The 10,000-nt window shown below is 51.6% G+C and overlaps 1 protein-coding gene across 3 annotated transcripts in view; it reads left to right on the top strand.

Annotated features, from left to right (window-relative positions):
* LOC139751469 (nuclear hormone receptor FTZ-F1 beta-like) overlaps positions 1-10,000 on the top strand; it is a 515,727-nt gene that overhangs the window by 1,180 nt on the left and 504,547 nt on the right. Inside the window, exon 1 of one of the 3 annotated variants that reach the window (XM_071666906.1) lies at positions 4,755-4,853. The exons of the other annotated variants lie outside the window; for them this stretch is intronic. The gene's annotated coding sequence lies outside the window, so the exon portion shown is untranslated. Of the gene's footprint in view, positions 1-4,754; positions 4,854-10,000 lie in introns of those variants that run through there. 3 annotated transcript variants of the gene reach the window in all.

Raw genomic sequence — 10,000 nt, 5'->3', positions numbered from 1 at the left:
TCTCCCTCCTCGTTCTTGGCAGGGGAGCTGCAAGTGTCTTCGCCTCGCCCAGGAAACTGTATCTAAAATGACCTGTGTGTGTGTGTGTCTCTCTGTCTCTCCTCCCTAGACTACTGCTTGGCTTCCTTGTCCACACCACCAGACGGGGGAGAGACAGACTGGCTGACCGTCTGTCTGTCTGCCTACCTGTCTCTCTCTAGGTCTGTCTATCTCTCTCTCACACACACACACACAGACACACACTCCTCCCTCCCTCCCTCCCTTCACCGTTATCAGTACCATAACCTGACGGTATAACCTCCCTTTCTCTCTCTCTCTCTCTCTCTCTCTCTCTCTCTCTCCTCTCTCTCTCTCTCTCTCTCTCGCTACACCTGTTTGGGGCGCGCGCCTGCTGGCGGAGGAATGAGAGAACTTTGGACTTCCAAGGAAACCATTGTCTTTACTGTGTGTGTGTGTGTGGGGGGGGGGGGGGGTGTTTGGGTGGGTGGGTGTGGGTGGTGTTGAGAGAGAGAGAGAGAGAGAGAGAGAGAGAGAGAGAGAGAGAGAGAGAGAGAGAAGTTATGCGAGCATTCACATACACGATCTCCCCCTCTGGGGTGGTGTGGGGTGGGGGGTGGTGGTGTGGGTTTGTCTTAATCGACCCCCCCTCTCCCCCTCCCTCTCTCTCTCTCTCTCTCCTCTGCCAAAGGGGGGGGAGGAGATGGGGATGGGAGGACGGGTGAGGAGGGGGGGGGGGGTTCTGAGGCACGTAGCCAGACAGGTGTCTGTCCCGAGTCCGATGTGTGTGTGTGTGTGTGTGTGTGTGTGTGGGGCAGGTTACCTACCACCCAACCCCATCCTCTCCTCAAACCAACCTCACCTCAACCTCACCTCCACTCATGGGGTGTGGGGAAACTGCTAGTCGAAAACTGTTGTGTTCCTCTCTCTCTCTCTCTCTCTCTCTCTCTCTCTCTCTCTCTCTCTCTCTCTCTCTCTCTCTCACACACACACACACCCACACCCACACCCCCACACTCCCTCCTCAGCCTTGCAGAGGGTTGAGGAGGGAGTGTGCGGTGTGTGCTGATGGCTACAGCGCTCTCAATACGCGGGTGTGCCTCGGTAGCTGCGGTGGTGTGGTGTAGACACACACACACACACACACACACACAAACAGCTGGTGGCTGTGGTTGTGGAAGAGACACCATCTGGGCCCCAGCTGGATAGATTGGAGGGGGTGTTTGATATAGCTGGTGAGGAGAGGATGGAGGAGAATGAGGAGGAGGAGGAGATGGAGAAGGAGGAGAAGGAGGAGGAGGAGGCACCCCCGCACTGCCCCCCCCCCCGGGCCTCCTCCTCCTCCTCCTCTGCCACCTCCTCCTCCTCCTCCTCCAACACACAGCTGGGTCGTCCTCGGCGCTACCCAGGTCGTTGTGTGTGTACACAAAACGGACGAACAGGTCGTACGACCCCACCTTGTGTGTGTGTGTGTGTGTGTGTGTGTGTGTGTGTGTGTGTGTGTGTCGTGACGGTGGACGACAGGTCGTCCTAGCCCTCCGTCGACGAACGACAGGGGAGGGGGCTCCTCACTGCCCCCATGTGTGCCAACACGACAGGGCGATGGGTCGTTCTACCACCATAGGCGTGTGGTGGCGAAGAACGACAAGTCGTACCATGTGGAGAGACGACAGGAAACACCCCTCTCCGCCTCCACATACGTCGACACGACGGGCGACGGGTCGTGCTCCGTCCATATGTGTACGGTGCGACGGGTGGTCGAGCTGTCGTCGTGTGTGTGTGATAACGACGACCTGTCGTTTCTTCACAGCCTCGTCCCAGTATTATGGAACACGACATCCACGCAATGTATATATATATATATATCTTTGCCTTCCGCTGACGATGATACACCCACTGTCTCGTTGACGCCAATCCCTCTTGCAGGCAGAGTCCGGTAACACCTCTCTCTCCCTGCAACCCGCCTGGGTATCGGGGGGGGGGGGGGGGGGAGAGGTATACAAGCCTTGCAGTGAACCTGTGCTTCGTTCAGCGTCTGTCAAGCTTCACTCCCTTGCCCCCTACAACAACAACCCCCCCCCCCCATCCCCCGCAGGTGTGCACGTGTTTTCCCTCCCCAGCCTCACGCCTCCCCACACGTGGGCAGGTGTGGCTAGCCTGGCCCACACCATCATAACAACAACACAACACAACACAACACGTTAGCGAGGTAGCGTAAAAGAACAGAGGACTGAGCCTTAGAGGGAATATCCTCACCTGGCCCCTTCTCTGTCTTCTTTTATAATATATATATATATATTTATTATATTATATATATATATTATACACTTCGGTCCCAACATTCTCTACACTAGCCATACACCCCCCCTCCGAAAATTTGTGGTGGTTTCGCCCACTACACAAACACCCCAAACCTGGTCTCCACTACATCTTGTCAGTCAACCAGGATATACTTGCTCTCGTCCCCCCAATTACACAATTCCCCCCACCCATTTCATTCTGTAACCCCCCCCTTACCCTACACTATCCCTTTTCGTCCCACACGTATGGAAACTTATACCCTTTCCGTACACTCACTCCCCCATTTCATGTGCACCATAGCCAACCCACTCCCCCAAAAACCCCAAAACCCACCAAAACCCCAGTACACACTCCCGTATGGACATGTCTCACAGTAGTCCCCCAGGGCCCACGTTACCCCCTTTCCCAATACACCCGCCCCGTACATTTCAACGAAATCCCCGGGCTACCAAACCCACCCATCCACCCCCCCTCTAGACACCCAGTATTTCCCCCCCCCCCCCCATCCCCGCCGCAACATCCCAAAAGCCTCTCTCTCTTTCTTCAATTTCAAAACTCGGATGGGTTTTTTTTCCTTTGACGTTGAAATCTCCGGACCAAGCGGTGGGGAAAGGGCCCTGTGTGTGGTGTGTGTGTGGGGTGTGTGTGTGTGTGGGTGTGTGTAGTGTGTGTGTGGGTGTCTGTGTCTGTGTCTGTGTTGTGTGTGTGTGTGTTTCTGTGTGTGTGTGTTGTGTGTGGTGTGTTGGTTGTGTGTGTGTTCTGTCATTTAAAACCAGGGAGACTCTTATATGCCCTAAACCGTTCGATAGAGAAAAGTTCACAAAACCGTCCGGTTATGAACGTGTGTGTGTGTTTTTGTGTGTGTGTGGTGTGTGTTGTGTGTGGGTGTGTGTGTGTGTGTGTGTGGTCCACGGTATGTTGGTATAAAAGGGTAGGCTGTCGTACTCCCCCCCCTGTCCTCTCCTCTTTTGTCTCTTTCTCTCGTCTTCGTCAAATGCCGAGAAAAGAGAGAGAGAGAGAGAGAGAGAGATGAGAGATGGAAAAGAGAGATGAGAGAGAGAGAGAGGGGGGAAAGGGGGGTTTGGGGGTGTGTGGGGGGTGGATGGGTGGGTTATGTGGTAAAAGGGACAAGGGTGCCATATAGTTAGCGTCTGGCTCCTTGCGCTGAATGTACCCACGCTTTATCTTTCTCTCTATTTCGCTAATAAACCATCAACACATAATTATTATCTATTATATATTTTAATATATATATTATATAATATATAATATATATATTATTTATTTATACACTTGACTTCTTCCTATGCTCCCTCCTCCTCCTTTTTTTCTCTCTCTCTTCTTTTTTGTTCTTCGGGAGGAGAGAAGGGAGAGAGGAGAGAGAGATAGAGATGAGAGAGAGAGAGAGATGAGAGAGAGGAGAGAGGAGAGAGAGAAGAGAGGAGAGAATTTTTCGGTTGGTTCATTATGAGGCATTGTCTCTGTCGGTCAGTCTGGGGGAGGCCTGTGTTTGGCTGGGTTGTGACCGCTCGCTCGAGCCCACACCCTGTCATTTTCCCTCTTCGTTGGCGGGCGAACCCGCCCAATAGGTGTTTACTGGCACAGCCCCCGGGCCCCGGGGCCCAAAAAGCCCCTCCACCTCGCTGACGACACCAGAACACCCGCCCCGGGAGGACGGGGGGGCCTCTCCCAGGGGCCTGAGAGGGCCCATAAGGGGAGGGCCCTTCCTCCCCACTCCCTTTTCATTCTTTTTTTCCCCCTCTATTTTTAAAGCTTTTAAGCCGAACAAGCACGGTGGTAGGGATGGGATGAGGAACGAGGATAGAAGGGGGGGTCAGTTAGAGATCACATCTACCGCCGGCCAAAGCAGCCAGTTACCAGACGGCAGAGACACTAGCGGCCGGCACCGGAACCACACCGCTCCTCCTCACTCCACCACCACTCCCGAAAAATCCAGCCCTCGAAACCTCGTCAGCTTGGCGTTGTGAGGGGCGTTCAGAGAGGGAGCCGCCACGGGCCCTGTGGCGTTGCAGTGAGTGAAGTGAAGTGAGAGAAAAAGGAGAGGCGACCCCAAGGGGCGTCCACGGCGTGGTTTCTTAAGGGGCGAAGTGTTACAGTGTGCGGGTTGGGTGGGTGTGGTGCGTGTGTGTGTGTGTTGGTGTGTGTGTGTGTGTGTGTTGGGGGAGGGGAGGGGGGGGAGTGCGTCGTCGTCGTCGTCGTACCTCTGGCAGCACCCGACTGTAGGCTGGAGTTAGTGAAGACACTTCGCTGTGTGGCTCCCTTCCTCGCACGGACACCCTGTACATGTCCACCTTATTCCAGGAAATGCCACCGTCGTGTGTTCGCGCGCGCGTTGTGTCTTGTGTGTGTGTGTAACTAGTGTTTGAAGAGGTGTTGGAGTGTACGCACACACGCTTCTGTGCTCGGCGCCCGCCCGCCCCCCTCCTTTTCTCTCTCTCCGTTCATAGAGTGTGGCGTGCCCCAGGATTTTAGCATTCACCGTGAGAATCCCAGAGGAAGATGTTTGTACAGGGGACGCTCACCAAACTGCACAGGTAAGGGGTCCTTCCTGCTCTTGTTGGGTATATACAGTCCCACCTCCTCTCCTCCTCGTCCTCCTCCTTAGCTCCCCACAGCGCAGGAACTCCTCCTCCTCCTCCCTCCTCCTCTCCCTCCTCGTTCTTGGCAGGGGAGCTGCAAGTGTCTTCGCCTCGCCCAGGAAACTGTATCTAAAATGACCTGTGTGTGTGTGTGTCTCTCTGTCTCTCCTCCCTAGACTACTGCTTGGCTTCCTTGTCCACACACCAGACGGGGGAGAGACAGACTGGCTGACCGTCTGTCTGTCTGTCTACCTGTCTCTCTCTAGGTCTGTCTATCTCTCTCTCCACACACAACACACAGACACACACTCCTCCCTCCCTCCCTCCCTTCACCGTTATCAGTACCATAACCTGACGGTATAACCTCCCTTTCTCTCTCTCTCTCTCTCTCTCTCTCTCTCTCTCTCTCTCTCTCTTCTCTCTCTCTCTCTCTCTCGCTACACTGTTTGGGGCGCGCGCCTGCTGGCGGAGGAATGAGAGAACTTTGGACTTCCAAGGAAACCATTGTCTTTACTGTGTGTGTGTGGTGGGGGGGGGGGGGTGTTTGGGTGGGTGGGTGTGGGTGGTGTTGAGAGAGAGAGAGAGAGAGGAGAGAGAGTAGAGAGAGAGAGAGAGAGAGAAGTTATGCGAGCATTCACATACACGATCTCCCCCTCTGGGGTGGTGTGGGGGGGGGGTGGTGGTGTGGGTTTGTCTTAATCGACCCCCCTCTCCTCCCTCCTCTCTCTCTCTCTCTCTTCCTCTGCCAAAGGGGGGGGGAGGAGATGGGGATGGAGGACGGGTGAGGGGGGGGGGGGTTCTGAGGCACGTAGCCAGACAGGTGTCTGTCCCGAGTCCGATGTGTGTGTGTGTGTGTGTGTGTGGGGCAGGTTACCTACCACCCAACCCCATCCTCTCCTCAAACCAACCTCACCTCAACCTCACCTCCACTCATGGGGTGTGGGGAAACTGCTAGTCGAAAACTGTTGTGCTCCTCTCTCTCTCTCTCTCTCTCTCTCTCTCTCTCTCTCTCTCTCTCTCTCTCACACACACACACCCACACCCACACCCCCACACTCCCTCCTCAGCCTTGCAGAGGGTTGAGGAGGGAGTGTGCGGTGTGTGCTGATGGCTACAGCGCTCTCAATACGCGGGTGTGCCTCGGTAGCTGCGGTGGTGTGGTGTAGACACACACACACACACACACACACACACACAAACAGCTGGTGGCTGTGGTTGTGGAAGAGACACCATCTGGGCCCCAGCTGGATAGATTGGAGGGGGTGTTTGATATAGCTGGTGAGGAGAGGATGGAGGAGAATGAGGAGGAGGAGGAGGAGGAGATGGAGAAGGAGGAGAAGGAGGAGGAGGAGGCACCCCCGCACTGCCCCCCCCGGGCCTCCTCCTCCTCTGCCTCCTCCTCCTCCTCCTCTGCCTCCTCCTCCTCCAACACACAGCTGGGTCGTCCTCGGCGCTACCCAGGTCGTTGTGTGTGTACACAAAACGGACGAACAGGTCGTACGACCCCACCTTCTGTGTGTGTGTGTGTGTGTGTGTGTGTGTGTGTGTGTGTGTGTGTGTGTGTGTGTCGTGACGGTGGACGACAGGTCGTCCTAGCCCTCCGTCGACGAACGACAGGGGAGGGGGCTCCTCACTGCCCCCATGTGTGCCAACACGACAGGGCGATGGGTCGTTCTACCACCATAGGCGTGTGGTGGCGAAGAACGACAAGTCGTACCATGTGGAGAGACGACGAGAAACACCCCTCTCCGCCTCCACATACGTCGACACGACGGGCGACGGGTCGTGGTCCGTCCATATGTGTACGGTGCGACGGGTGGTCGAGCTGTCGTCGTGTGTGTGTGTGTGTGTGGATAACGACGACCTGTCGTTTCTTCACAGCCTCGTCCCAGTATTATGGAACACGACATCCACGCAATGTATATATATATATATATATATCTTTGCCTTCCGCTGACGATGATACACCCACTGTCTCGTTGACGCCAATCCCTCTTGCAGGCAGAGTCCGGTAACACCTCTCTCTCCCTGCAACCCGCCTGGGTATCGGGGGGGGGGGGGGGGGGGAGAGGTATACAAGCCTTGCAGTGAACCTGTGCTTCGTTCAGCGTCTGTCAAGCTTCACTCCCTTGCCCCCTACAACAACAACCCCCCCCCCCATCCCCCGCAGGTGTGCACGTGTTTTCCCTCCCCAGCCTCACGCCTCCCCACACGTGGGCAGGTGTGGCTAGCCTGGCCCACACCATCATAACAACAACACAACACAACACAACACGTTAGCGAGGTAGCGTAAAGAACAGAGGACTGAGCCTTAGAGGGAATATCCTCACCTGGCCCCCTTCTCTGTTCCTTCTTTTGGAAAATTAAAAAACGAGAGGGGAGGATTTCCAGCCCCTTTCAGCTCCCTCCTCTTTTAGTCGCCTTCTACGACGCGCAGGGAATACGTGGGAAGTATTCTTTCTCCCCTATCCCCAGGGATAATATATATATATATATATATATATATATATATATATATATATATATATATATATATATATATATATACGTCCCTTACAACGCTCGGATACCAGATATTTGGTACCTACGATATGGTATCTCTTTCTTACCTTGCTCGATCGTACGCGTATACGCTTGTCTCTTTCTCTCTCTCTCTACCGAACCTTGGCGTAGCTCTGAGGGTCGGGGGTTGGGGCCATCTGGAATGGGAAACCAAGCTATATACAAGACCTGTTTAATTCAAGTGTTGTGTTATCATTGCGATAGGGTTGAGACACTATTACCATCTTATAATGTGGTGAGGACCTATTCTATAATCTCTCTCTCTCTCTCTCTCTCTCTCTCTCTCTCTCTCTCTCTCTCTCTCTCTCTCTCTCTATATATATATATATATATATATATATATATATGTATATATATATATATATATTTCTATGTTTGATTTATTCAGATGTATATCTACATATATCAATAACTGTACGTTCTGAAAATTATGTAAGGGGAGGTTGGGGGGGGAGGGGTTTATCAATATCCGGGTCGTCTTAGGTGTATGAGGGGAAAGAGGGGAGTTGTAAATGAGTTTTGTTCTTTAAGTCACTTTGTAATGTGTACGACTGTAGGTGTGTGTGTGTGTGTGTGTGTGTGTGTGTGTTGTGTGTGCGTGTGTGCGTGTGTGCGTGTGTGTGTGTGTGTGTGTGTGTGTGTGTGTGAGGCAGGTCAGTTAGTTTACATCTTGTATTCCCACCACAGTAGCATGTCTGTGAACCCAGGCTCTGCATCACATACCTTATTACCTGCTGTGTCTTTCCTTGAGCGTGGCACATAAGCGCATACAAGCTTATCGAAGGCGTTAGGGCTTAATCTACCCGACCAGTCAGGGGAGAGAAGGACCTTATAGCTCTTATACTCTGTGTTCGCATACCCGCCTTACATGCAGGTTCACTTAGTCATATACATCATTCAGCGAGTGTATTGGTCCAACACATACGAGTCCCCAGGTTGTGTATGACGGATATCATATCTCTCGACATACTCTGGTTATATAATCCCTCCCCCACCTTTTTTTTTTTACACGCGTCTCTTCATATTCTCCTTTCGTATATAATCATTCGCGTATACGCCAGACCTGGAGTGTCCTCGCGGTCGAATGAAGAATATCACATAGGCGTAGGCTGACGGGTGTGTGTGTGTGTGTGTGTGTGTGTGTGTGTGTGTGTGTGTGTGTTTACATCCACATTACAATGGTATGCAAAAGAATTCAGACACCAACAGACCACTGGGTCATTTCGAGGGTGTTTTGTGAGAGAGGAAGATAACATCAGGAACTCACACATTATTGTTGGTTGGAGTTAAGAAGGTATACAGGTAATTCAGAGAAAATAAAATACGAAATATGATTATGGAGAACCATATGATGTCCAGTCGTACACTTTGAAGCGAAGTGTTGAGCAAGTCTGTTCTTAAAACGTATGTATAACACTGCTTTTCAACCACTCCAATTGGCCAATCATTCCAAATGTGAAGAGTTCTGTTCAAGAAAAAGCAGTAGCTGGCCACATTGGAAGTTCAGACGTTCGCCCATAAGTTTGTATCCGTCACTACGAGCGCGAAATCAGACGAATCAAGTCTTAATTAACTTGATGGATCAAGATGAGATCGAAGCCTTTTTGACCATCCTAAATACATGTGTTAGATCACCTCTTAACCCTCTCATTTTTTTTTCTAAGGTAAATAGATTCAAGTCTTTTAATCTGCTCTCACACGATTGACTTCCCCAGTTGGGGGATTCATGCTGGTAGCTCGGTGCTATACTCTCTCCATTCTGTCTACGTCTATTCTAAGGTAGGATGACCCCAGAGTGTAAACACAATATGGAGACGACCCAGATATAAAGGGGATCGAAGACATGGTACAGATACACGCAAGGGTGAGAGACGGGGCGACACCAGTGTAGAACTCTCTCCCCGTAACACGTAAATAGTAATTACACACACACACACACACACACACACACACACATGTCTATCTATCTATCTATCTATCTATCTATCTATCTATCTATCTATCTATATATATATATATATATATATATATATATATATATATATATATATATATATATATTAGTAATGTATATATGTATTTCAATCATTAATATTTATACAAAATTAATCGAGTTGCAAACAAGCCACTGAGCATACAGCATATACCCCTCCAATACAAAAAGCAATGTTACAGTGTATTACATCAGGGATACAGTCCAGGCATTACATACACATGACCAATACATCCTACATCAACAATATATATACACGCCTCAATAACGAATCTCTCAAAAGCAACTTCGTCATCTAGCGTCTAATCTAACAGTGATGTTAGATTAGATTAGATGGTTCTTGTTCTGTTTAGCATGTGTGACTTAGTGTGAGAGAGGGGAGAGTGATAGAGAGGCGGGGTGGGGGAGAGGGGGTAGGAGGGGTGGATCTAGTGGCTGGGGGTTTAAGTCCATGTGAGAGGGAGAGTGGGGTGAGAGGGAGAGTGGGGGCACAGTGGCTTGAGAATAGTCCATGTGAGAGGGGGAGAGAGTGGGGTAGAGTGGGGTA

Source organism: Panulirus ornatus, chromosome 11, assembly GCF_036320965.1.
Source record: "Panulirus ornatus isolate Po-2019 chromosome 11, ASM3632096v1, whole genome shotgun sequence".
In the NCBI taxonomy this organism is placed as follows: Eukaryota; Metazoa; Arthropoda; class Malacostraca; order Decapoda; family Palinuridae; genus Panulirus; species Panulirus ornatus.
This window is presented reverse-complemented; position numbering and strand designations above follow the sequence as displayed.